This window comes from Nuphar pumila, chromosome 5 (genome assembly GCF_984573655.1).
Source record: "Nuphar pumila chromosome 5, dmNupPumi1.hap1.1, whole genome shotgun sequence".
NCBI lineage: Eukaryota > Viridiplantae > Streptophyta > Magnoliopsida > Nymphaeales > Nymphaeaceae > Nuphar > Nuphar pumila.
Window position 1 is genome coordinate 11554872 of NC_143253.1, and position 27883 is coordinate 11582754.

General features: G+C 32.3%; 1 pseudogene across 1 annotated transcript; it reads right to left on the reverse strand.

The window, feature by feature from the left end:
* Positions 1-4003: 4003 nt before the first annotated feature.
* Positions 4004-4429, reverse strand: LOC149836788 (arabinogalactan protein 16 pseudogene; annotated as a pseudogene). Its single transcript, XR_016432226.1, has 2 exons — positions 4244-4429; positions 4004-4110 (listed from the first exon to the last, which is right to left on the reverse strand). The product of XR_016432226.1 is annotated as an arabinogalactan protein 16 pseudogene (transcript).
* Between the last annotated feature and the right edge of the window lie 23454 nt (positions 4430-27883).

Below are 27883 nucleotides of genomic sequence, written 5' to 3' on the forward strand. Positions count from 1 at the left end.
ATACATAATTTTTCGTGCTCCATAATTCTTGAAGTAGGGAGTGGTATCAAATGCAGATAGCATTAAAAAAAATGCCTTAACCCTCTCTCTCTATAGAGTCTTAGACGAACTCGAACCTTTGCCAACTTCTCTTGTTTACCCCCCTCTCGCCGGTTGGTCAAATTTCTGCTTCTAAGCCAAGGGTGAACACTTATTTTTTTAAAAAGTCTAGCTGGGTTTACCAGTTATACAACGATACCAATGGGATTTGAACTCGCAACGTCCCAACACTGAAGGTACTAAGTTACTCTCTTTTTGTTGCCTTTTCTAATGTTCTTTCCGTTTATGATGATAATTTCTTCCAATATTATGTTTTATTTATTTTTTCAAAAATCATTATTTTGATATACATGTTATAACATATGCCTCACACCCAAAGCATCATGCTACTACTTATGACGTTGTAAGAACTAGCATAAGGTTTGAAGAGTGTTGGAATAGAGGTCCAACTGAATTGAGTTTGGTCTGACATCTGTTCAAAATCTGATATTTTATTTGGACATTGATTATTTCAACAAGATTTCATTTGAATGTGCATTCAAATTATATTGGATTACATATGGTCTATGTTGATGTTGTGCATTCGCTTCAGCACAAACTGATCAGCTTTAGATTCAAGTTTTGTATATGTTACATTTTGTAAAAAGAAGGGAATATTTTTCATTCCAAATTTATTTGTTTTAATACTAATAATGAAAAATAACTTTATACAGGTAGTGCTTGGAGCAAAAGCTAATTTGATGGAAAGGAAAAAGGAACAAAAGCAAATTTTGGGCCTTACAAGGATTTCACTCATCTGCTAGAGGCAACTTGCAAATTTCACAAGTTTGAAACCCACAAGTGTTGTCCAAGGTCGAAGATGGGTGTACTCGCTGGTGGGTAGGGGGGACCTCAAGGGTTTTACCAACCAGAGGCCAGCCAATGTGTGGCCAGTAACGAGGGGGATTTTTTTTTTTTGGATTATCAAAAGAAGAAAAAAAGAAGCATATTATTATATTATGAGCTTTGTTAGACACAAATGTGCATAATTGAGTACGTTAAAAAAAGTTTCAAAATATAGCACATTAGTGCTTTATTGTTTTTACCAAAAGTGTTTTGAAAATGTTTAGTCCATGTCTAAGAAGGAGAATAGTCTTTACTTTGGTAAACTTTGTGTATTAGGGTGATTTGTGGATGTTGTTGCTTTCCTTTACATGGAACATATGCGATCATTTATGGGCAAGAGAACACTCATACAACGGTGTGAGGCGTGTGCAAGGTGCCAAGGTTCGCTTTGACCAAGTCATCTTTGATTTTTTGTTTTTTCAAATGGTTTGACTGTTTGAAAGACTTAAAAAATGTATTTATATATTGTTTATGGGGCTTTGTGATTGATGGACGATTTTTGGAAGTCCTTGATTGTTAGTCAAAGGCAGGTGATGGTCATTTTCAAACCGTTGAATTTATGACCTTTAATTTCATTTATCACAAAAATGTCTTGACCTTCTTAAAGTTTATAAATTTCTTTATTTTTGTTTTTTTTTATCATATTTTCTGATTCTTAAGCGTTCTTTTATTCTATTCTTTTGTTCTCGATTTGGCTTGCCAAATTCAAGTGTAAGAGAGGTCACCTGATCTAGAGAAGCAGTAACGCTTTTGAGATCCAAGCCTAGTTGTATCCTAGAAATTCAGTTGTGAACAAACCTTTTTAGCATCTTAAAAAATCCCAAAGTGGGGCGATTGAAGTTCTAAAAATAACGATCATGTTTTTAAGCTTGAAATCTCAATTTTCCTAAATCATGTTTTGATCACCATTTATACCAGCAGAATATGTCCGATTCTGGTTAAGTAGAAGTTTCAATCAATAAGAGCATGGGCCATACTAGGCTCATCATCTGAATTTAATCCACAGATGGTTGTTGTCTTGGACTTAGCTTGTTTGCATAATTCTTTTGCGTAGTTATTTTACCGAAGACAATTATAAATGTAAATGCAAACAAAATATACTATATACATGTAAGATTCAAGTATGGAACATTGAAATCATCATACTCAATGTTTAAAACCCAAAACAAAAAAAATATGATTAATAACATATAGATTCAATAATGCACTCAGTTACATATTAGGATCATAGTGAGAGCCCTTAACCATATCTAGATCTAATTAGCATTGTCTTCATTACTAGGCCAGATTTTGTGTATAACTGATTCTAATTTTCGATTGGAATTGGGTATAACCTGAAGTCACATCGTGTTGCTCTGTCAATTGGATCAGAAGGTGTACTGGTCATGTCTAGGTAAAAAAACAGTTTCTTCAGAAGATGTGTATCCCGAACCTGATCTAATTCGCAATCTTATTACTTGTTTAAAGTTTTCATCACAAGGAGATTTATGAAGAACTTGTACCTGGTGATTTTGATCAAATCACGCCTCAACCTATAACAAATTTGTGTTCAGCGCTTATGTAGGCTCAAAATGTTAGGTGGGAAACTATGCATATACTGAGGATCACTAACATATTGTGTTATCAACCACTTCTCAGTCCCAAGCCAATGGAGTTGCTCAGTGAGGATCACTAACATATTGTGTTATGTTTATGCAAAATCCCTTACTAATAATTTTCACCACCAACCACCACATGAATCTATAGACACAAGAGGCAACCCTAACATTTTTGTATTTTTATTTTTTAAAATTGAAAAATTGTGGATCTTAATCGAAACCCAGGTCGAATCCAGATTGGTATGAAATTTAACAAATCATATCTGGCTCCTTATACCAATTGGATTGTTTGGGTTTAACCCAAATTCCAGTTAGGCTTCCTTTATCACCAAACCCTGACCTAATAAAGTTTGGTATGGGAACCATGCAAGTGAAACCCAACCCATTGATAGCCATATTCATTTTGCAAGTTTGCTATTGGAGAAAGAGAGAGAGTTTTTCACGGTAGAACTTTTTTATGCAAGTAAATAAGATGTTGGAAACATAATTTTTCTTTTTCTTTTACCTGTAGTAAACTTTCTTTTTTTTAAGGTAAATAGGAGGTGCTGGCAACGTTTCCTACTCCCTTTAAGAGTCAAAGGCTGAAAGAGAGAGAGGGACATTTAGACTTCAAAGTGGTTCTACCGGTAGGAGACCTTCCAAATGTATAAATTCCATCAGTGGTATTGGACACGGGTCGGGTTTGGTTAGTACCCACGTGAAACCAGACTTGGACCAGATTTTTGGGTATGGTATTGAATTCAGACATGGGTCTAATCAGGTTCATTATAAAAAAAACTATACCCAGACCCGATAAGAACTACATGAACCAAACCCAGATCATAACCGGTAAAACCATATTTTTTATTATTTTTACATTGAAAAATTGCGGGTCTTAATAGAAACTCGGGTCGGGTACAGGTTTAGTATAAAATTTCACAAACCATACCCGGGTCCATGTAAAAATTGGACATTCTTAATTGGATCTTTTTATTTATCACCATACCCGAAGCCTATAAGGTTTGGTTCGGGGGTAAACCAGGCCCGTTGACACCCCGAGTCGCAACCAAGCGTTAGCTATAGCATTTCTCCTTCGCAATACCATTTCAACACCTACACGCAATTAACGAATGATAGGATAAAACAAAATATGATCTCCAAGCATCGCAACCACATTCATCAACACGTGCACGATCACATGCAAGGCAAAAGGTGAAGAACAGAGAATCACCCAATTGACCCCCAAACGTATTGAAATTTTAAGAGGATACAGATGCATGGTGGTACTGATGACTCTGGAAAAAGGACACGAGAGAAGGGATTAAAAGAACAATATCAACCATCTACCATGTTAAACACTCAGTCCACAACTCCCAAAAAGAATCGAAGCAGTAGTAGTGGCTATGCTACATAGACATGATCACAATCCCCCCCTCTAAACCTTCCTCCCCAAAGATCACAATCACCCAAACCACGGAAAGAGATCGATAGCCTCATTGTCTTCAGAAAAGATTGTATTGAGACGAACCATCGAAAGAGTGGATGAGGTAGGTGAGCACCAGAGCCACCAGCATCAACACGTATGCAATTCCTTGATCAATCGATGTCCCTGCAAATACAAAAACGCCACCACCATAAAAATTAACAAGTGCCTCGCATTACCTCTTCATAAGAAGAAGAAGAAGGAGGAGAGAAACAAAACTAAGGATGGAAAGAAAAAGGGAGACAGAAAAGCAACTGACCGTCGCTTGTTGGTCCGGGAGCGGGAGCGGGAGCGGGAGTGCTTGCCTGAACCAGAGGCAAAGCAACCGCGAGAACGACCACCATCGCCACCAAACAAACCCTAAACATCGATGCCATTTTTGTCTGAGTGCCTTCTGTGTCTCTTGCAATACACAACCAAACGAACAAAGAAGAAGAAAGACAAGAACGTGTGCGCCCCTCCGGAAGGGAAGAGATGAGATGAGATGAGAAGAGAAGGAAAATCCTCTCTCTCTCTCTCTCTCTCTCTCTCTCTCCGTTTCTCTCCCACGGAATTGGGTGGAGAAGGGATGGGGGGGGGGGACCCTGTTTCATTAACCCCCACAAAGGCGCTCTATCTGGCGACAGATTCGGTGGAGACCTCTTCCTTCGCTGGTCCATGTGATCCCCCGTATCACTCTCTGCTACTCTGTGGCTCCGTTATTGATCTCTCTCCTACCTGCCCCCACACTGGGCGTAACTGTCTTCTCTATTTTTTGACTATTTTGAAAATGTCTGCTTTTTTTTCATCTTTTTTTTCCCGTCAGAGGAAAGAGTAATTGTCACAAGATGTTTTATTTGGTTAAAAAGGGCTTATTGAAAAAATAAGAAAAAGGGTTAAAGGGGACACGTTTAAAAAATCTATATTTATTTAGAATGAAAAAAGGTTACTTGAGCTGAAGCATGCCTATCCACCTTCCATGCATAAACTTTACGTCCTGTCTATCGGAAATAGTTTTGTTACATTCCTAAATCCTGTAAAAACACAGGTTGGGTAGTAAAGGACAAGATTTTTTTTAATGATTTTCATCACAAGACATTTGTACCATGTTCTCCATGAATAGCGTAATATATTTTAGTTTTTTATGACTAAGAACCCTCACCGAAATAAGGCAAAATCTACGACCACCTTGCCTAATGTGACCCACTTATAAAAGCTACGAAACACCCGTGTGTTTGTGGGGTTTGATCCCGTGCCATTAACTCAACGCCTTCACAACCACCCCGCTGGTTCATCGGAGATTTTCGTCGATGTGGCCCACAACCACCTTGCCTTATGTGACTCACTTCTGAAAGCTAAAGAACACTCATGTGCTAGTGGCGTTTGATTCTGCGCCATCAACTCAACGCCTTCACAACCACCCCGCTGGCCACTCCGGCGACCCCTGGACTAGCATAGGAAAAAAAATCGCCCTTTTCCTCTGACCTGCCATCCGTGCACTGGGGTCATTTACGCAATCTCTCTCTCTCTCTCTCTCTCTCTCTCTCTCTCTCTCTCTCTCTCTCTCTCTGCTGTTTTCCCTCCCACCCCGTCTCTGTATCGTTGGTTGTCGAAGTTGCCATTGCTGGACTCCTTTCCGTGTCGATCGCTGCTGAGCATGAAAGCACCTGTTGAGGTCACTCACTGCTGCAGAAAAAGCGATCTGATTACGTTGTTCATGCATCACTCGCCACCAAGGAAGAAAGCACCTACCGAGGTCACCCTTGCCCTATCCTGCCACCACCGAAGAACAACAGTGTCTTCCTAAAGCCTGATGCTGAAGAAGCTCACCTCTTTTTGCTCTTCTTCCTGTGCAGTTGGTGTTGAGAAGTCAGAAAGGCTGGACATCATCGTCTCTTCCATCGAGTGGCTAAGGTTCCTCTCCAAACGAAGGAGGTCAGACAACTCGACCTCATCGAGTGGGCCATGGGCTAGCCCCTATCCTTTCACGCTTGACTCCATTGGAAATTCATAGGTGTGACCTGCATATGATGAGTTTGATGCCAAGATGTGCTACTCTTTTAGTGGAAGTTCATGGTCCTGAGTTTTATATGTAGTATGAAGAAATCATGGTTTGTTTACAGGGAATCACACTTTGGCTTGAGCAAATGTGATGCAAACACATGATTATTTCAATTGTGCATTACTGATTTTCAAACAAACCAACAAATTTTCTTCACCAAATTAACTCCCCTTTTATTTATTGTGGATAGTTTGAATTTAAGAAGTTTGTGTCACCTGTTTAAGTTCAAGTTTTTCCACTTCATAGTGAAATTTCATCATCTTGAGTGATAAAACTCATTTCCCCATTCTAAACTTTACGTTCTCCTTTTGGTTGCCTTCATCTCTTTTTTTTCCCACTTTGTTATTTTTAAACTCCCAGACAATCCATTTTTGTGATTGCTGAGTTCAAATAAGCTTCCAGTATTATTATATTGAGCTATTATTTTCCAATGAAACTCCAACAAAACCAATTCCTTCCGTATTTCTCCTTATTAGGGATATGAATTTTTCCTCCTTCATCGGCCTCCCTTATGAGACTTAAGGAATGGGTCATGAGCATGTTTGGACTTCCATAGGGTCGTATGAGTATCAATAGGAGTATAAGGCAGCATTTTTCATATTACCATGGGACATCACAATGAAATTGAAAAAATTGGCAATGATGCTTTTTTATTGGCTTTTTCACTTGGGCTTTCCAGTTTTCACATAACATAGAAATGTGGTAAACATACATGTGACTACCTTGGTGACTTTTCATAATATAGCACACAAAGCTACATGTGACTATCTTGGAGGAGCAACTCTAAGAGTTTTTGTTGAAAAACAAAATAAAGATTGAATATAAATAAAATCAGAATATAAGAAAGAGAAATGAATAAATACATCAAATATATGTAGTTCAGCCAAAGACCTACAACAACGTGTAAAAACTCTCACCGCCTCTTTATTTCTCATTTATCCAATCCCTAAAGTTACGAATTTATACAGGTACATGATCCAGATAAATAATCTTTATTTACAACTAATATGAAAATATTCAAGATGGGATAAAGATGAGTATAGGTGATAATATTGGAGACTGCAACTGCCCTTAGAGATAAATGATGATCTTAAAAACTGTCTTCTGTGATTGAAAATATTCTTTCATATTGTTATATATTTCAATACACCCCCTCAAATTGGTGGGTGAACAAAGAGAACTCCTAACTTAAAAAATAGGAAAACATATACGGGAATTGAGGGAGATGATTGAACACATCAATGTTTGAGTGATAATAACACAACAATCACTATAAAATAAAGAGGTAAAAGATACGGAGTATTAACTACGGATGCCAAAAATTGTATCTAATAGTAGTTACTAACTACAATTTAATAAAGAGTCATGGCTAATAATGAGTTTTGAGACTTTTAAGTATGACCCTTTGGCTTTTATCTATGATTTTAGTCGCAGTTAAATATTCGCATAAGGTGTACCTTTGTTTTGCTTCTCTTTCTTACAGTTTTCTGTGTTGCGTATTGTATAGTAGAGTAGATGTTTATTAAATTTAAATTCATGACAACAGTTATATGCTATGGAAGGCCCTACTTCTCTTTCAATTATGACTTCTATATCCATTGTGCTTAGGCTTTGGAAAAGGTTCTCATTTTCTCAATATCTATTGGCTTTCATGAATACAACATACTAACTATTGCATGCATTTTATTATTTTCAATTCATGTAATATTTCCAAAATCATCTTTCTCATTCTATAGTTTGATGAAGATTGTTTCTTATTTTACTGAAAAATCAAAACAAGAATAGACAATGTAGTGAGAAGTTGTTGATTCACAATTTTTTATATTTTTCTTCAATTTTATCTTCCTTAAGAATTGATCCTTAGTTGCACAATAGGTTTGCTACTGACACCATTATTTATGTCAATCCTAGATTTTTTTTTGCTAATTAATGCATATATTTAATTTTTATTTTGAATAATTTGGTTACATGAGGCTAATCAAGCAGACATAAAGGCTGTAGGAACATGCAATGATGGTGTTTGAAAAATTCTTCAAGTGACTTGGTGTATGTTAGTAATGGAATAATTATGAAGGTCTTGATTGAGGCAGTTGTAGAAAAGAAATGATGTTTTCATGTTTAGATTTGTTTTGTCACATTTACCTTTAGAATTTTGGTACTTAGAAGTGATGACATATGATAGTTTTATGTGCATACAAAAAAAAATATCATTAACTATAGTTATGTGCCATAGTTAATAGTCATCAGTGACTATTGTCATTAACTATGACACTTGGCTATACTTAATACTCATAAGTAACTACAACCTATAGTCATAGTTAATAGTTTGTCATTATGAGGTCAGTATCCTCATTTACTATAGCTATCGGTTGTTGTTAATTTTGTACTCATTTACGATGACTATATTAACCATGACTCAATGATAGTTAATGGTTATTAGGTATGATACTATCCACTATGGTCAATGGCTATAGTTAAAGCTTATTTACTATAAATTTTTTAGCATTAACTATGACCAACAATCATAGTTAATAGTATAAAATTTTGTAGTAAATAAAGCATCAAACAAACTATAATCTGAATTAAAGTCATTGAAAGATGTACAACATAAAGATTGTGGTATGAACTTGTCGATGAAAAGAAAACTGCTAACTTCAAGTTGGTGAAGACAAATCTAGTCATGCTCTGATACCATGTTGAAAAATAAACTAAAGATTGAATACACATAAAATCAGAATCTAGGAAGGAGAAAAGGATAAACACACCAAATATACATGGTTCAACCAAAGGTTTACATCTACGAGAAAAAGCTCTCACACCATTTTTCTTTCTCATTTATTCAATCACTTCTCAAGTTACATATTTATTGTAACGTCCCAAAATTTAAACTCTAAAATCTAAGATTTATTTTTTAAAACATATTCTTTTATTGTAAAAACCAAAATATAGCAAAAACTTTATTCGCCTAACAATCTTGGGTAGTTATAGGTACAAAACTAAAACTAATTTCTATCATGCATTTAATAAATTAAAACCATCATCCATAAGGTCCTAAATTAGAGTTTATATAGATCGAAAAATTTAATTAAAAAAAAAGTCTAAACAAATCCAAATAGATTTAAACGGATACATGACCCAAATAGTTGATCCCCATAGCTCTTCATGCAACATCCTGCCATCACTCTAGCAAGTCTACTCATCATCTGCATAGCCTTAATATAGTAGTCAAACTCCAACTGAGTTTTCAGTAGGTTAACACTAACAATGAAATACATATGTAACTAAGAATACTTCAAACATGCATGTAAAACAATAATTATGCTACGATTTAATCAAACATTGATATCATACAGTGACTATACAAAGTTTAAAATTTTCTTCAAGTGGCTTGGTGTGTCTTAGTGATGGAATGATTATAAAGGTCTTGATTTAGGTAGTTGTAGGAAAAAAATCTTATTTTTCTTGTTTGAATTTGTTTTGTTACATTTACCTTTAGGATTTTGATACTTTTAGAGGTGATGATATATGATAGTTTTATGTGCATATAAAAAAGAATATCATTAACTATGGTCATGGGACATAGTTAATAGTTGTCAGTGATTATTGTCATTAACTATGACACTAGGTCATACTTAATACTCATCAGTGACTATGACCTATAGCCGTAGTTAATAGTTTGTCATTACCGGATCTGTATCCTCATTTGCTATGGCTATCAGGTGTAGTTAATTTTGTACTCATTTATGATTACTATAATGACCATGACTCAATGATAGTTAATGGTTATTAGGTATGATACTATCTACTACGATCAATAGTTATAGTTAAAGCTTATTTACTATAATTTTTTTAGCATTAATTATGACCAACGACCATAGTTAATAGTATAAAATTTGGTAGTAAATAAAGCATCAGACATACTATAATTTGAACCAAAGTCGTTGAAAGATGCACAATATGAAGATTATAATATGAACTTATCAATGAAAAAAAGACATATAACTTTAAGTTGGTGAAGACAAATCTAGTCATGCTCTGATACCATGTTAAAAAATAAAATAGAAATTGAATACAAATAAAATTAGAATATGGGAAAGAGAAAAGGATAAATCTACCAAATATAGGTGGTTCGGCCAAAGGACATCCATGAGAAAAAGCTCTCACACCCTCTTTCTTTTTCATTTATTCAATCTCTCCTCAAGTTACATATTTATTGTAACGTTTAAAAATTTTAACTCTAAAATATGTATTTTTTTTTAAACCTCTTCTTTTACTATAAGAAATAAAATAAAATAAAAATTTTATTTGGATAACAATCTCAGGTTACAGGTAAACAACTAAAACTAATTTCTATCATATATTTGATAAATTAAGACCATCACCAAAAAGGTCATAAATCAAGGTTTATATAGATTGAACAACTTAATTAAAAGAAAATGTCTAAACAAGTCCAAATAGATTTAAACGGATACATAACCCAAAATGTTGATCCCCTTACCTCTTCTTATAGTATCCCTCCATCACTTTAGGAAGTTTACTTCTCACATGTATAGTCTTAATACATGTGTCAGATTCCAACTGAGTCTCTAGTAGGTCAATACTAATAATGAATTGCATAACTAAGAATACTTCAAACATGCATGTAAAAAAGTACTCATGACATGGTTTAATCAAACATTAATATCATACAATGACTATAAAGAGTTTAAATTTCGTTTCAAGTGGTTTGGCGTGTCTTTGTGATGAAATGATTATAAGGGTCTTAATTGAGGCAGATGTAGAAAAAAAATCTTGTTGTTCTCATTTGGATTCGTTTTGTTTATTTTGTTACATTTACCTTTAAGATTTTGGTACTTGTAGAGGTGAGGATATATGATAGTTTTATGTGCATGTAAAAAAAATATCATTAACTATAGTCATGGGCCATAGTTAATAGTCATAAGTGACTACTATCACTAACTATGACACTTGACCATATTTAATACTCATCAGTGACTACGACCTATAGCCATAGTTAATAGTTTGTCATTACTAGGTCAATATCCTCATTTGCTATAGCTATCAGCTATAGTTAATTTAATTTATGTTCATTTACTATCATTATATTAGTCATGATTCAACGATAGTTAATGGTTATTATGTATGATAATATCCACTATAGCCGATGGCTATAATTAAACCTTATTTACTATAGTTTTTTAGCATTAACGACGACCAACGATCGTAGTTAATAATATAAAATTTTATAGTGAAAAAAGCATCAGACGAACTATAATCTAAACCAAAGTTATTAAAAGATGTATAACATGAAGATTGTAGTATGAACTTGTCGATGAAAAGAAGACTGCTAACTTCAAGTTGGTGAAGACAAATCTAGTCACACTCTGATAGCATGTTGAAAAATAAAATAGAGAACAAATAAAATTAAAATATATAAAGAAGAAAAGAGTAAAACACACCAAATATACATGGTTCGGCCAAAGGCCTACATCCATGAGAAAAAACTCTCGCACCCTCTTTCTTTCTCATTCATTCAATCCTTCCGTAAATTACATATTTATTGTAACATTTCAAAATTTTAACTAAAAAATACAATAAATTTTTCTTAAACCTCTTTTTTTATTATAATAAACAAAATATAATGAAAATTTTATTTAATCAATAATCTTAGGTTGTTATAAGTATACAACTAGAATTATTTTTTATCATTTATTTAATAAATTGACATTGTCATCTATAAAATTATAAATCATAGTTTATACAAATCAAATAATTTAATTAAAAGAAAATGTCTAAACAAGCCCAAATATATTTAAACAGATACATGACCCAAATAGTTGATCCTCTTAGCTCTTCCTGCAACATCCCGCTATCACTCTAACAAGTCTACTCATTGTCAGCATTGTCTTAATATAGGGGTTAGACTCCAACTGAGTCTCCAGTAGATTAACACTAATAATGAATTGCATATGTAACTATGAATACTTTAAACATGCATGTAAAAAAGTAATTATGCTATGGTTTAATCAAACATTAATATCAAACAATGACTATATAGAGTTTAAAAATTTGTCAAAGTGGCTTGACGTATCTTAGTGATGGAATAATTATGAAGGTCTTGATTGAGGCAGTTGTGAGAAAGAAATCTTATTTTTCTTGTTTTAATTTGTTCTGTTTATTTTGTTACATTTACCTTTAGGATTTTGGTACTTGTAAAAGTAGGAATATATGATAGTTTTATGTGCATGTAAAAAAAATATCATTAACTATGATCATGTACTATAGTTAATAGTCATCAATGACTATTGTCATTAACTACAATACTTGGTTATACTTAATATTTATCAGTGACTACGACTTATAGCAATAGTTAATAGTTTATCATTACTAGGGCAGTATCCTTATTTGTTATGGATATTAACCATAGTTAATTTTATGCTAATTTACAACGACTATATTAGCCACGACTCGACAATAGTTAATGGTTATTAGGTATGATAGTATCAACTATGGTCGATGGCTATAATTAAAGCTTATTTATTATTATTTTTTTAGCATTAACTATGATCAATGATCATAGTTAATAGTATAAAAATTTATCATAAATAAAATATCAAACAGACTATAATCTGAACCAATGTCGTTGAAAGATGCACAACATGAAGATTGTAGTATAAACTTATTGATGAAAAAAAGATTGTTAACTTTAAGTTGGTGAACACAAATCTAGTTATGCTCTGATACCATGTTGAAAAATAAAATAAGAATTAAATATAAATAAAATCAAAATATAGGAAGGAGAAAAGAATAAACACATCAAATTTACATGGTTTGGCCAAAGGCTTAGATCCACGAGAAAAAACTCTCACACCTTTCTTTCTTATTTATTCAATCCTTCTTCAAGTTACATATTTATTGTAACATCACAAAATTTTAACTCTAAAATACGAGACTTTTTTTTTAAACTTCTTATTTTATTGTAAGAAACAAAATACAATAAAAAGTTTATTTGATTAACGATCCCGGGTGGTTACAAGTACACGACTAGAACTAATTTTTATTATGCATTTAATAAATTAAAATCATCATCCATAAAGTTATAAATCAGAGTTTATACATATCAAACAACTTAATTAAAAGAAAATATCTAAACAAGTCCAAGTATATTTAAACAAATACATGACCCAAACTGTTGATCATCTTAGCTCTTTTCGCAAAATCTCGCCATCATTTCAGCAAGTCTACTCATCACATGCATAGTCTTAATATAGGGGTCAGGCTTCAACTGATTCTTCAGTAGGTTAGCACTAATAGTAAATTGCATATGTAACTAAGAATACTTTAAACATGCATGTAAAAAAGTAATCATGCTACAGTTTAATCAAACATTGATATCATACAACAACTATATAGAGTTCGAAAGTTTATCCAAGTGACTTGGCGCGTCTTAGTGATTGAATGATTATGAAGGTTTTGATTGAGATAACTATAGAAAAAAAACCTTATTTTTCTCATTTAGATTTATCTTATTTGTTCTGTTATGTTTACCTTTAGGATTTTAATACTTATAAAGGTGAGGATATATGATAGTTTTATGTGCATGTAAAAAAAAATCATTAAGTATGGTCATAGGCTATAGTTAATAGTCATCAGTGACTACTGTTATTAACTACGATACTTGGTCATAATTAGTACTTATTAGTGACTAAGACCTATAACTGTAATTAATAGTTTGTCATTATCGAGTCCGTATTCTCATTTGTTATGACTATCAATCGTAGCTAATTTTGTGCTCATTTACAATGACTATATTAGCCATGATTCGTAGATAGTTAATGGTTATTAGATATTATATTATACACTATGTTTGATGGCTATAATTAAAGCTTATTTACTACGGTTTTGTTAGCATTAACTATAGCCAACGATGGTAGTTAATAGTATAAAATTTTGTATTGAATAGAGCATCAGACAAACTATAATCTAAACCAAAGTCATTAGAGATGCACAACATGAAGATTGTAGTATGAACTTGTTAATAGAAAGAAGATTGTTAACTTAAAGTTGGTGAAGACAAATTTAGTCAAGCTCTGATACCATGTTGAAAAATAAAATAGGTATTGAATACAAATAAAATTAGAATATAGAAAAGAGAAAAGGATAGACACACTAAATATGTGTGGTTCAACTAAAGGTCTATAGCCAGGAGAAAAATTTCTCACACCCTCTTTCTTTCTTATTTATTCAATCCCTTATCAAGTTACATAATTATTGTAATGTTCTAAAATTTTAACCCTAAAATAAGAGTTTTTTTTTAACCTCTTCTTTTATTATAAGAAACAAAATATAGCGAAAACTTTATTTGGTTAACAATCCTGGGTAGTTATAAGTACACAAAAAGAACTAATTTGTATCATGCATTTAATAAATTAAAATCATTATTCATAAGGTATAATTCAGAGTTTATATATATTGATCAACTTTATTAAAAGAAAATGCCTAACCAAGTCTAAATAGATTTAAATAGATACACGACAACAGTTGAACCATTTGGCTCTTTCCGCAACATTCTGTCATCACTCTAAGAAGTCCACTCATCACCTGCATAATCTTAACATATAGGTCAGACTCCAACTGAGTTTCTAGTAAGTTAGCACTAACAATGAATTGCATATGTAACTAAAAATACTTGAAAGATGCATGTAAAGTAGTAATCATGATACAATTTAATCGAACACTGATATCATACAATGGCTATACAAAGTTTTAAAATTTTTGCAAGTGGCTTAGCGCGACTCAGTGATGGAATAGTTATGATGGTTTTGGTTGAGGAAGTTATAAGAAAGAAATCTTATTTTTGCAATTTGAATTCGTTATGTTTATTTTGTTACATTTATCTTTAGAATTTTGGTATTTGTATAGGTGAGGATATATGATGGTTTTATGCATATGTAAAAATACATACCATTAACTACGGCCATGGACCATAGTTAATAGTCATAAATGACTATTGTCATTAACTATGACACCTGACCGTACTTAATAGTCATCAATGACTACGACCTATAGTTGCAGTTAATAGTTTGTTATTACCAGGTTAATATCATTATTTGTTACAACTATCAATCGTAGTTAATTTTGTGCTTATTTACAACAACTATATTAGCTATGACTCTTTGATAGTTAATGGTATGAAATTTTGTAGTAAATAAAGCATCAGACAAACTATAATCTGAACCAAAGTCACTGGAAGATGCATGACGTGAATATTGTATTATGAACTTATTGATGAAAAAAAATTTATTGTCTTCAAGTTGGTGAAGATAGATTTAGTCCTACTGTGATACCATGTTGAAAAATAAATTAGGGATTGAATATAAATAAAATCAGAATATAGTAAATAAAATCTTTTGTCTCATGTAGTATGCTCAAATAATTAGTTGCAAGAAGAATATCATCAACATATAAAACCAAAATTATGAACTTACTTTCACTAGCCTTAAGGTATATGCATTGATCACCAATGTTTTAAGTGACTCCAAAGTTTAGAATTACCTGATTGAACTTTTTATATTACTAGCAAAAGGCTTGTTTAAGTTCATAAATTGACTTCTTTAATTTGTAAACTAAATGATTCGGGTCATTTACACTGAAACCAGTAGGTTGTTGCATATATACCTCATCTTTCAGATCCCCATTTAGGAAAGCAGTTTTCACATCCATTTGATGTAGCTCTAAATCAAAATGAGCTATGAGGGCTATGATTATCCTCAACAATTCCTTAGTTGAGACAAGAAAAAAAATCTTATTATAATCAATGCCCTTCATTTGTGTGAAAAACTTTGTAATAAGCTTAGACTTTTACATCTCTATTTATCCTTTGGAGTCTGTCTTGATCTTAAAAACCCACTAATAACCAACAAGTCTTACTCCATCAGGTTAAGGTACCAGATCCCACACTTAGTTCTTTGTTATAGAGTCAAACTCTTCTTTTATGACATTGATTTCTGCAAAGGTGGAGGGATCATCATCAATGTCTATGAAATCATTAAACTCTTGCAAATATACCACATAGTTTGTATGGATAGTAGATTTTTTGATCATCGTAGACCTCCATATGAGTGCTACAGGTGGATCAAAATGAACATCTACATCCTATTGTTGTTGTATATCCTCATCAACAACTTGTTCTATTTGGAATCGATGTTCATTGACCAGATTTTCTCTGGCATTATCCAAATGGACAATGATAGGAAAGATGGAGTCTTTTTCTTTCTCAGGTATTGAACTTGAATCCTATATTTCCTCCAATTCAAAAATTCGATATGCATCTATCCCAATAGAATGATTTTCAAGAAATATTGATTTATCTATTTTCACTATCTGTGATGTATGGGATGATCAATAAAACTTAAAGCTCTTTTATCTTTCTGAATAACCAATAAAAAATCTACTAGTCGTCTTAGGATCAAAGGCTTTTATATGTCCACAAATACACCAAATATACGTGGTTCGACCAAAGACCTACATCCATGAAAAAATGCTCTCATATCCTTTTTCTTTCTCATTTATTCAATCCCTCTTCAAGTTACATATTTATTGTAATACTCTAAAACTTTAACCCTAAAATATGAGGATTTTTTTTAAACCGCTTATTTTATTGTAATAAACAAAATACAACGAAAACTTTATTTGGTTAACAATCCTGGGGGGTTACAGGTATACAACTAGAACTAATTTGTATCATGCATTTAATAAATTAAAACCATCAACTATAAGGTCATAAAGCAGAGTGTATATAGATCAATAAACTTAATTAAAAGAAAATATTCAAACAAGGCCAAATAGATTTAAACGGATACAAAACCCAAACAGTTGGTCCCCTTAGCTCTTTTTGCAGCATCCTGTCCATCACTCCAGCAAGTCTAGTCATCACTTGCATAGTTTTAATATAAGAGTCAAACTTCAACTGAGTCTTCAGTAGGTTAGCACTAACAATAAATTGCATACGTAACTAAGAATACTTGAAACATGCATGTAAAACAGTAATTATGTTATGGTTTAATCAAACATTGATATCATACAATGACTATACAGAGTTTAAAAATTTTTCTAAGTGGCTTAGCATAACTCAGTGATAGAATGATTATGAAGGTCTTGATTGAGGAAGTTATAAGAAATAAATCTTACTTTTGAAAGTTGGATTTGTTTTGTTTGTTTTGTTACATTTACTTTTAAGATTTTGGTACTTGTAGATGTGAGGATGTATGATGGTTTTATGTGCATGTAAAAAATATATCATTAACTATGACCATAGGCCGTAGTTAATAGTCATCAATAATATTGTCATTAACTACAATACCTGACCATACTTAATAGTCATCAATGTCTACAACTTATAGCCATAGTTAATAATTTATTATTATCGGGTCAATATCTTTATTTGTTACGACTATTAGCCATAGTTAATTTTGTGCTCATTTACGATAACTATATTAGCTACAACTCAGTGGTAGTTAATGATTATTAGGTATAATATTATCCACTATGGTTGATGATTGTAATTAAAGCTTATTTACTATGATTTTTTTAACATTAACTATGACCAACAATTGTAGTTAATGGTATAAAATTTTATAGTGATTAAAGCATCAAACAAACTATAATATGAACCAAAGTCGTTGGTAGATGCACAAAGTGAAGATTATAGTATAGACTTGTCGATGAAAGAAGACCAACTTGACATCAAGTTGGTAAAGACAGATCTAGTCCTGCTTTGATACCATGTTGAAAAATAAAATACGGATTGAATACAAATAAAATCAGAATATAGAAAGAGAAAATGATAAATATACCAAATATGTGTGGTTCTACCAAAGGTCTACATCCACAAGAAAAAGCTCACACCCTATTTCTTTTTCATTTATTTAATACCTCCTCAAGTTACATATTTATAGTAATTCTTCAAAATTTTAACCCTAAAATACTATTTTTTTTAAACTTCTTCTTTTATTGTAAAAAACAAAATATAGTGAAAACTTTATATGGTTAACAATCTTAGGCAGCTACAGGTACACAATTAGAACTAATTTGTATAATATATTTAATAAATTAAAATCATCATTCATAAGGTCATAAATGAGAGTTTATATAAATTAATCAACTTAATTAAAAAAAATATTTAAACAAGTCCAAATAGATTTAAACAGATACATGACCCAAACAATTGGTCCCCTTGGCTCTTTCCGCAACATCCCGCCATCACTCTAACAAGTCTACTCATCACCAACATAGTCTTAATAATATAGAGATCAGACTCTAACTGAGTCCCCAGTAGGTTATCATTAATAATGATTTTCATATGTAACTAAAAATACTTGAAATATGCATGTAAAGCAGTAATCATGCTACAATTTAATCTAACATTGATATCATACCGTGATTATACAGAGTTTGAATTTTTTTTTCAAGTGGCTTAGCGTGACTCAGTGATGAAATGATTATGAAGGTCTTGATTGAGGAAGTTATAAGAAAAAAATATTATTTTTGCAATTTGAATTTGTTATATTTGTTTTGTTACATTTACCTTTAGGATTTTGGTACTTGTACATGTGAGGATATATGATGATTTTATGTACATATAAAAAACATATCATTAACTATGACCATGAGACATAGTTAATAGTCATCAATAACTATTGTCATTAACTGTGGCACTGGGCCGCACTTGAGAGTTATCAGTGACTACAACCTATAGCCGTAATTAATAATTTGCCATTACCGGGTCAATATTCGCATTTGTTATGACTATCAGCCATAGTTAATTATGTGCTCATTTACGACAACTATATTAGCTATGGCTCAATAGTAGTTGATGATTATTAAGTACAATACTATCCACTATGGTTGATGGTTGTAGTTAAACCTTATTTACTATAGCTTTTTAGCATTAACTACGGTCAATGACATGAAATTTTGTTGTGAATAAAGCATTAGATAAACTATAATCTGAACCAAAGTTGCTAAAAGATGCATAACGTGAAGATTATAATATAAACTTGCCGATGAAAAAAAGACTCCTAATTTCAAGTTGGTGAAGACAAATCTAATCCTGCTTTGATACCATGTTAAAGAATAAAATAGTGATTGAATATAAATAAAATCATAATATAAGAAACACAAAAAAACAAATACACCAAATATACGTGGTTCAACAAAAAACATGCATCCACAAGAAAAAGCTCTCACACCCTTTTTCTTTCTCATTTATTCAATCCCTCCTCAAGTTATATATTTTTTATAATGCCTCAAAATTTTAATCTTAAAATATAATTTTTTTTTAATAACCTCTTCTTTTGTTGTAAGAAAGAAAATACAATGAAAACTTTATTTGGCTAACAATTCTACACGGTTCTAGGTACACTACTAGAACTAATTATTATCATGCATTTAATAAATTAAAATCATCATCCATAAGGGCATAAATCAGAGTTTATACAGATTGATCAACTTAATTAAAAAAAATATCTAAACAAGTCCAAATAGATTTAAACAGATACAAGACCCATATAGTTGGTCCCATTGACTTTTATCCTAACATCCTGCCATCACTTCAGCAAGTCTACTCATCACCTGCACAGTCTTAATATAGGGGTCAGACTCCAACTAAGTCCTCAACAGGTTAACATTAACAATTAATTGCATACATAACTAAGCATACTTGAAACATGTATGTAAAACAATAATCATGCTACAATTTAATTAAACACATAACATAAATATGACATCAATCTAAATTAGGCTTGTGCTTAACATTCAACTATTCAGAGTGTGATATAAGCAATTTTATGAACAATTAATTAATGCATGATTCTACCCAAATAACTAAAACACCCTTATATGCATGGGTAGCTTCTTATTCCATTTTATATTTTTTTATTTAAATGATGAATGTCATGATTTATACTATGTACAATACATTTTTTCTTTTGCTTCTCTTTTTATAATAAATTTGTGGGTACAATACAGATATTCAGATTCTGTGGCAACTGGCTTAAGGTGTATATTCAAATAAATTGGTGGCTTTATTAACCTAGCCTTGTTGCACATCACTAGCCTTGTTGCACATCACTGGCCTTGGATTTGGGGTGATCTAGTGTCGAGAGAGATACCCAAATCCGCTAGATCCCTGATATATTAGATTACGTTCAACTGATGTGTATATCTACCACCTCGCGACAACAATGGTAGCCAATATCTCTTATCAATATGGGGTTGGAGAAAGCCACCTTTCAGGCTGTAAAGAAGTTTTTTGGGGCCAATATTAGTACAACTTATCCTCTCTGTGTAAGTCCAATATCAGTATTTAAGTTCATTATTCATTTAAGCCCTTTCCACATTTATAACCACATACAAGTTTAAGAGTCTCCCACAAGGGCTAGGGCATTGTCTCAAATAGGGAAAAATATTAGTCATCAATAGACTTTAGGCTAGCTTTTGAGCCTTCTAGAGTGCATGCCATTTTCAACATTTTAGCATTTAGTGATGTATACCATATAAGATGTTGCATATAATCACATCATGCAATACATTAAAACATCATGCACAAAAAAAATTCATGCTATACAATTTAGCTACAAACCATACATGCATACTAAGCATACGAACCATGCATCAAAGCCACTATACATTTCTACACCATACTAGGTTCATTTACAGTGCATAAACAATTAAATTTTAGATCAAGTTCACCCCTAGAACTGTGCTTTATTGTAGGACCCACTTTTGGTACCCAAAACCAGCAAGTACATATGAGTTTGAAAATTCAGTCTCCATAGGTAGATGACCCTCCAAAAAAATTTGTAGATGCACACGTGTTAGCTAAACGCAGATGCAAACCTGAGATCAGAATAATTAAAAATAAATGTTTAAAAATTTAGACACTAAAACCTGATTTTTTGTCTAAAATAGGTCTGCCCATACCTATCCATTTCTTGAATAGTCAATCAGAACAACTTAAACAATTCGCTAATTTTTTATAATTGACATGTCTACAAACAATATACCAACAATTAGATCCAAATATGTTACCAAAATGTTATTAAATATTTTGTACCACAGACAATTCTTGTTCCTAGACAAAACAAAATTCAGGACAAAACTGTTTTTGGATCAACTTGCTCAACTTTTAATTCACAAAATGTAATGAATCAAAATATAAATTTTTTATCTCAGATTCTCTTTCATGTTAACTGACAATCATAAAATTTTTAGATCTAAACATCACAACATTTTGGATATCATGTTAACAATAATATTGATTAAAAAAGCACAAGAAAAATAACTCAATGACCATGCTATGTATATCAACAACTCTATGAAGTTGCAAGTCTTCTTTGCAATGAATTTGAATTCTCTAGATAAAAAAAATAAACCATCACCAACAATAATTAAGTCAAATTTTTACTAGTTACCCCAAAATAAGTAAATATACTAAGAAATCAACCCAATAAAACTCAAGGCTAATAGTTAACTTCAACGCCAATTCATAAAGGAAAATGAATAAAACCATGAACTCCTTGCTAACTTCATCGAAGTGAATGGGGTAGATGCAAAAGCCATATCACCATAGAAAGAGTGGGGATTAAAAAACTATGAGTGGAAGCATAATACCATCAAATGGATAGAACCCTACACAGTCCCTAGTTTAATCCATCCATGATGAATTATTTTTATTTGACAAAATTAACACAATTCACAAAAAAAAGAACGCAAAAGAAAAATTTGAATGATAAAAAGATCCCAATACCCTAAATCCCCATGAAGAGAAGAAACCTAAATCTGAAAACAAAAACCAAGAAAGCCAAAGAACACCATCATCCACAAAGAAACAAATAATTGAGAAAAACAAGAGAGAGAAAGGGGGTTGGGAAAGGTTCTAAACATAAGAAAAAAAAAATCTTAATCCACCCTCCATCCAAAGAATCAGATAGATATTTAACATGGTTCAAATATTCTATCATGGACTTATCTCTTTTACTACCATCTTGAAGGTCCTTTTTGATTTGCATAATTTTGAGACTTGATTGTAAAGCATATGTTTTATTTTAAACCAACCCATGCCTATTTGACATTAGAAATCTTGATTATTTGACTAAGGACAACCTCTGTGATGGTGGCCTTAATCTTAAGGCTAGTTGGTCTGACCAAATCAGATTACCTTCATTACTCAAATATTAAATATTGATTGGGCATAGGGCATAGTGACAAACATTAAAAATGAAAAAATCTCATTTTTCAAAAACTCACAAGAATTTAAAAAAATTTCATAATTCTTGCATTTTTGGCAAAACCTTGGCAATAAAAAAATAAATAAAAAAATATAAAAATAATTTTTATAATAAAATATTAATAAAATTTATTTTAAAATAAAAACACGAGTTTTTTTTATGAAAAATAGTCATTTAAAACATAAATATTGTGTTTAAATTGCGATATTTATGTTTTTCCATAAATCTTGCGAGAAATTATCGTTTTAAACTTTCAAGATTTTTTTCACAATATTATCACACGATTTTCATAAATCTTGCAATATTTGTCATTATGGCGCACAATATGTCCCATCAACAAATTTAATTAAATCCTAGTTGATCATCACATATTTTATTTATCCACCGTAATAGATAATTGTTAAGGTCACATTTTATATAAACCAAACTTGAAAAGGTGTTTCACCGACTCGTCACATTAGACACAAGGGAAGAACTTATTTTGACCAAAACACACTTTACAACATAATAGGGATCATCGAACCTCTTGACCATTCCCTACTTCACTTAATGAAAAAATGAATTTAGAGCCAATAGGCTTACCCCAAGATTCAACATTAACTGGTCGTCGATCTTCACCGATCTATAATGCCCAATGACACACAATCAACAACTCCAATCAATCCTGCACTTGAATACGATAGTTGAGAATGACTTATTTGGGGGTTCAAACAATTATGGCTCTGATACCATGAAAACTATTTGAATCTAACGTTGGATTAGACTTAACCAAACATCAATACATGTACATTGACATACGATTTTACGTAGTTCGACTGAGCTAGGCCTATATGTACAGTGAAACTTCTCTCCCTCTTTCTTAATAAATTTTCAAGAGAAGAAAGGTGTGTATTTATACTAACATGTTACAAGAGTTCTCAACATAGGAAGTTTTCCAATATCCCATATGGGAGGTTTATCAATCTTGCATGACTACCAAGGTGGTATCTCATGTGGTAAGCATGGTCCTGTGCCAAGTTGAAGGCCCAGGTTTGAATCCCTCTACCATATGGGGCTTAAGACATATCTGGTAGGCTTGCTTAACTCTAGTTTGCCTTTCAAAAAAAAATCTTTTTGCTTGAGACTCCTTACAATCTTTCTTTTTGGGTATAACTCTTGCTACATTAGACAAGATATAACTCTTCCAACATATGGACTCTTCTCAATGTATGCTCTCTTCAACCTGTGGCTCATGTGGATCTACTTCGTGTAACTTTGAACCATGTGGATCTGGATTTGAATCTTCTTGTTTAACAGGCAAAACCACAACATATTGCACTATTTGAAGGGGCGAAAGTTTTTCTCAATCCCCTTGGGTGATGTGGTTGAGGGAATTAGCCATTCATATCAAACTTTTGGGAACTCCTAATCCTAGCTAGTTGAAACAGAGTTGGAAGGGTAGGCATAAAGTTACCCAAGAAAAGTATTTCAATTAAAGGGTAAGGTTCCAACAATTTTTTTAAAAAAAGCCAAGACATGGCATTCTCGTAATATCAATAAATGCTTTTTAGGTCAGTAGATTTGTATAATGTGAACCCACAAGGGCTCTAATCACTGGTAAGGATGACATATGAAAGTCTCCAAATAAGAAGATCCGATTAAGACCTGAGTCCGGACCCGAAGATCTGATTAATACATGGACCTGGGTATAATTTGTAAAATTTTATACCAGACCTGAACCCAATCCTAGTTTCGATTAAGACCCACAATTTTTCAATGTAAAAATGATAACAAATATAGTTTTACCCGGTATGGTCCGGTTTGGTTCATGTAGTTTTCATCGGGTAAGGGTATGGTTTTTTTTTTATAGTGGACCCAATTAAACCTAGGTCGGAACTCAATACCATAACCAAAAAATCTGGTCCAAGTCTGATTTCAGACCTGGGTCTAAACAAAACCCGACCCGTTGACACCCCTACATAAAACACCTCAGGACATTTAAATATAAAAAAATGTTTTACATTCGTACAATTTGGCACAAACTTTACCCGTTATCAATCTCTAAGAAGCAGTGTAAGTACATCAAGTTACAATGATTTTTTTATTTATGACAAGCAAGCCTCAGGATAACCTCGTGATATTTAACTCGAGACCCTTCGGTTCTGATAGAGTGACCTAACTTTCCAGCTGTCTCATTTGACCCTCAAAGTAACAACGAATTGGCCAATCAAGAACCAGATCACAATGTACTTTTTTTACTTTTTAAAATTAGGACAAGTCTACAAGCAACCTATTTATTTTAACGGAACCACATGCTATGATTGACACATGCCCTCTGTTTTTCAAATGTTTGATATTTACGAAATTAAAAAAGATAGTTTTTAAGAATTAAAAAAAAAATTTATTTTTTGACCCCTACCAGTTGTACATCTATACCATTGGGTTTTGAATATGCAACCTCCCAAAAGCAAGGTCCCGTGCACTAGCTGCTCCTACCAAACAAGTAGAGCCCCTGTTGGTAAAAAAAAAAAAAAAGTTACTCAAACCACTCCACCACTTACATGTAATGCATGCAGTTCTTACCAAGACGTGAAAGAATTGATTTTTTTCCAAAAATGGGACACGAGGGCATGGGTTGTTTATTTTTAATCAATAAAAATTATTTCTTAAAATATTTTAATGTCAAAAATCATTTTATTGAAATAAAATTAAAATATAATAAAATATTATTTAAAAATTTAAAATAATATCATAAATGCCGTTGTTCGTGTTTAGGGATTTTTTGTATAGAACAGGTCTGCTCGTACCTGTCCATCCCTTGGACACTCAATCAGAACAACTTAAATAGTGCAATGATTTTTTATAATTGACATGCCTACCAACAATATACCAAAAATTAGATCCAAATATGTTACCAATACTGCAGACAATTTTTGTTTCAAGGCAGAACAAAATTCAGGACATAACTGTTTCTGGGTAAACTTGCTCAACTTTTAATTTACAAAATGTAATGAATCATAATATAAATTTTTTATCTCAGATTCTTTATCACGATAACTAACAATAGTAAAAATTTAAGATCTAAACATCACAACATTTTGGATATCATGTTAACTACAATACTGATTAAAAAAGCACAAGAAAAATAACTCAATGATCATGCTATGGATATCAACTCTATGAAGTTGCAAGCCTTCTTTGCAATGAATTTGAATTCTCTAGATAAAAATAAATAAATAAACCATCACCAAGGAAAAATGAATAAAATCGTGGACTCCTTACTAACTTCATTGAAGTGAATAGGGTTGACGAAGAAGCCATATCACTAAAGAAAGAGTGTGGATCAAAAAACTATGAATGGAAGAATAATACCATCAAATGGATAGAGCCCTACACAGTCCCTAGTTTAATCCATCCATGATGAATTATTTTTATTTGACCAAATTAACACAATTCCCAAAAAAAAACACACACACACAAAAGAAAATTTTGAATGATGAAAAGATCCCAATACCCTAAATCCCCATGAAGAAAAAAAACCTAGATCCAGAAACAAAAACCAAGAAAGCCAAAGAGCACCATCATCGGCAAAGAAACAAATAATTGAGAAGGGGTTGGGGAAGGTTCTAAACGTAAGAAAAAAAAATCTTAATCCACTCTCCCTCCAAAGAATCAGATAGATAATTAACATGGTTCAAATATTCTATCATGAACTTATCTCTTTTAATAACATCTTGAAGGTCCTTTTTCATTTGCATAATTTTAAGACTTATTGTGAAGCATATGTTTTTTTTAAAACAACCCATGCCTCTCTCACATTAGGAATCTTGATTATTTGACTGAACCTATGTGACCAAATTGGATTACCTTCATTACTCAAATATTGATTGGGCGTAGGGCATAGCGACAAACATTAAAAATGGCAAAATCTCATTTTTCAAAAACTCACGAGAATTTAAAAAATGTCATAAATCTCGCATTTTTGGCAAAACCTTGGCAATAAAAAAATAAATTTAAAAAATCTAAAAATTATTTTTTATAAGAAAATATTAATAAAATGTATTTAAAAATAAAAACACATGGTTTTTTCCCATGAAAAATAGCCGTTTAAAACATAAATATTATGTTTAAATCAAGGTATTTATGTTTTTTCATAAATCTCATGATATTTTGAAAATCTCGCGATGTTTTAAACTTTCAAGAAATTTCTCACGATATTATCGTGAGATTTTCATAAATCAAGAACCATAACCAATATATGGGACCGAATCACAATGTACTTTTTTTACTTTTTAAAATTAGGACAAGTCTACAAACATCCTATTTTTTTTAACGGAACCACATGCTATGACTTACACATGCCCTCTTTTTTATTAAATGTTTGATATTTATGAAATTAAAAAAGATAATTTTTAAGAATTAAAAAAAGATTTTTTATTTCTGAAACGCAGACCCCTACCAGTTGTACATCTATACCATTGGGTTTTGAACCAGCAACGTCAAGTCCACTAGCTGCTCCTACCAAACAAGTGGAGCCCTTGTTGGTTAACAAAAAAAAAAAAAAAAGTTACTAAAACCATTCCACCAGTTGCGTGTAATGCATGCAGTTTTTCCAAAAATGAGACACATGGGCATAGTTTTTTTTTTTTAATCAGTAAAAATTATTTCTTAAAATATTTTAATGTCAAAAATCATTTTATTAAAATAAAATTTAAATATAATAAAATATTATTTAAAATTTTAAAATAATATCGTACACGCCGTTGTTCGCGTTTAGGGATGGCAGTGGAGTGGAGGGAACCCCCCCCCCCCCCCCCCCCCACCTCGCCCTGTTTGGACTGAGGATGGAGGACATGAAATGTGGAATGGACTTAGGATGGAGGTTAAAATTAAAACCTGTGCAAGAATGAAGGCGGAAATGGACTTACTCTTGCCCCCGCCCTGCTCCGTCCTATTATTACACCCTTATAAATATTATAAAATCTTATATATATCATAATCATAACGTAAAACCTTTTCTCGAATATCTCTTCTCTTCTTTCTTTCCTTCCTCTAACAAGTTGTGCGAGCTCTCATTTTCTTTCCAATCCTTCTTCTAACAGTAAAAGACAGAAGGCGGCAACAACAAAAAAACCCGGGAAAATGGAACCCCACCCCGTTTGGACCAAGGATGGAAAATGAAAAGGGGATGGAGGTTAAAATCAAAACACCTGCTTAATGAAAGCCCTAGCATCGAAGAATACCTCAACATAAGGGTATTTGGTCCAGTGGTATGGTTCTCTCTTTGGGTGCGTGAGGTCCCGAGTTGGATTCTCGGAATGCCCCATGTTTTCTCTCTTTGGTTACATAATAAGCACGTTTTAATTTTTGACCTAGAGTTGGGCAATTTGCTGAAAATGGAACCCACTTAAAACATTTTCGAAGATTTAGTGGATTTTATTTTTGTGTACACTGATTCTATGTGGTGGGATCTATTCAGCCTAGCATTTTCCTTAAATATTTAATTCTTTGCATGACTGTTTTATATGAAAAGTTATAGTGAGTTGTCGCTTTTTTGAAATTGTGGTAATTACCATAAAAATAAATATAC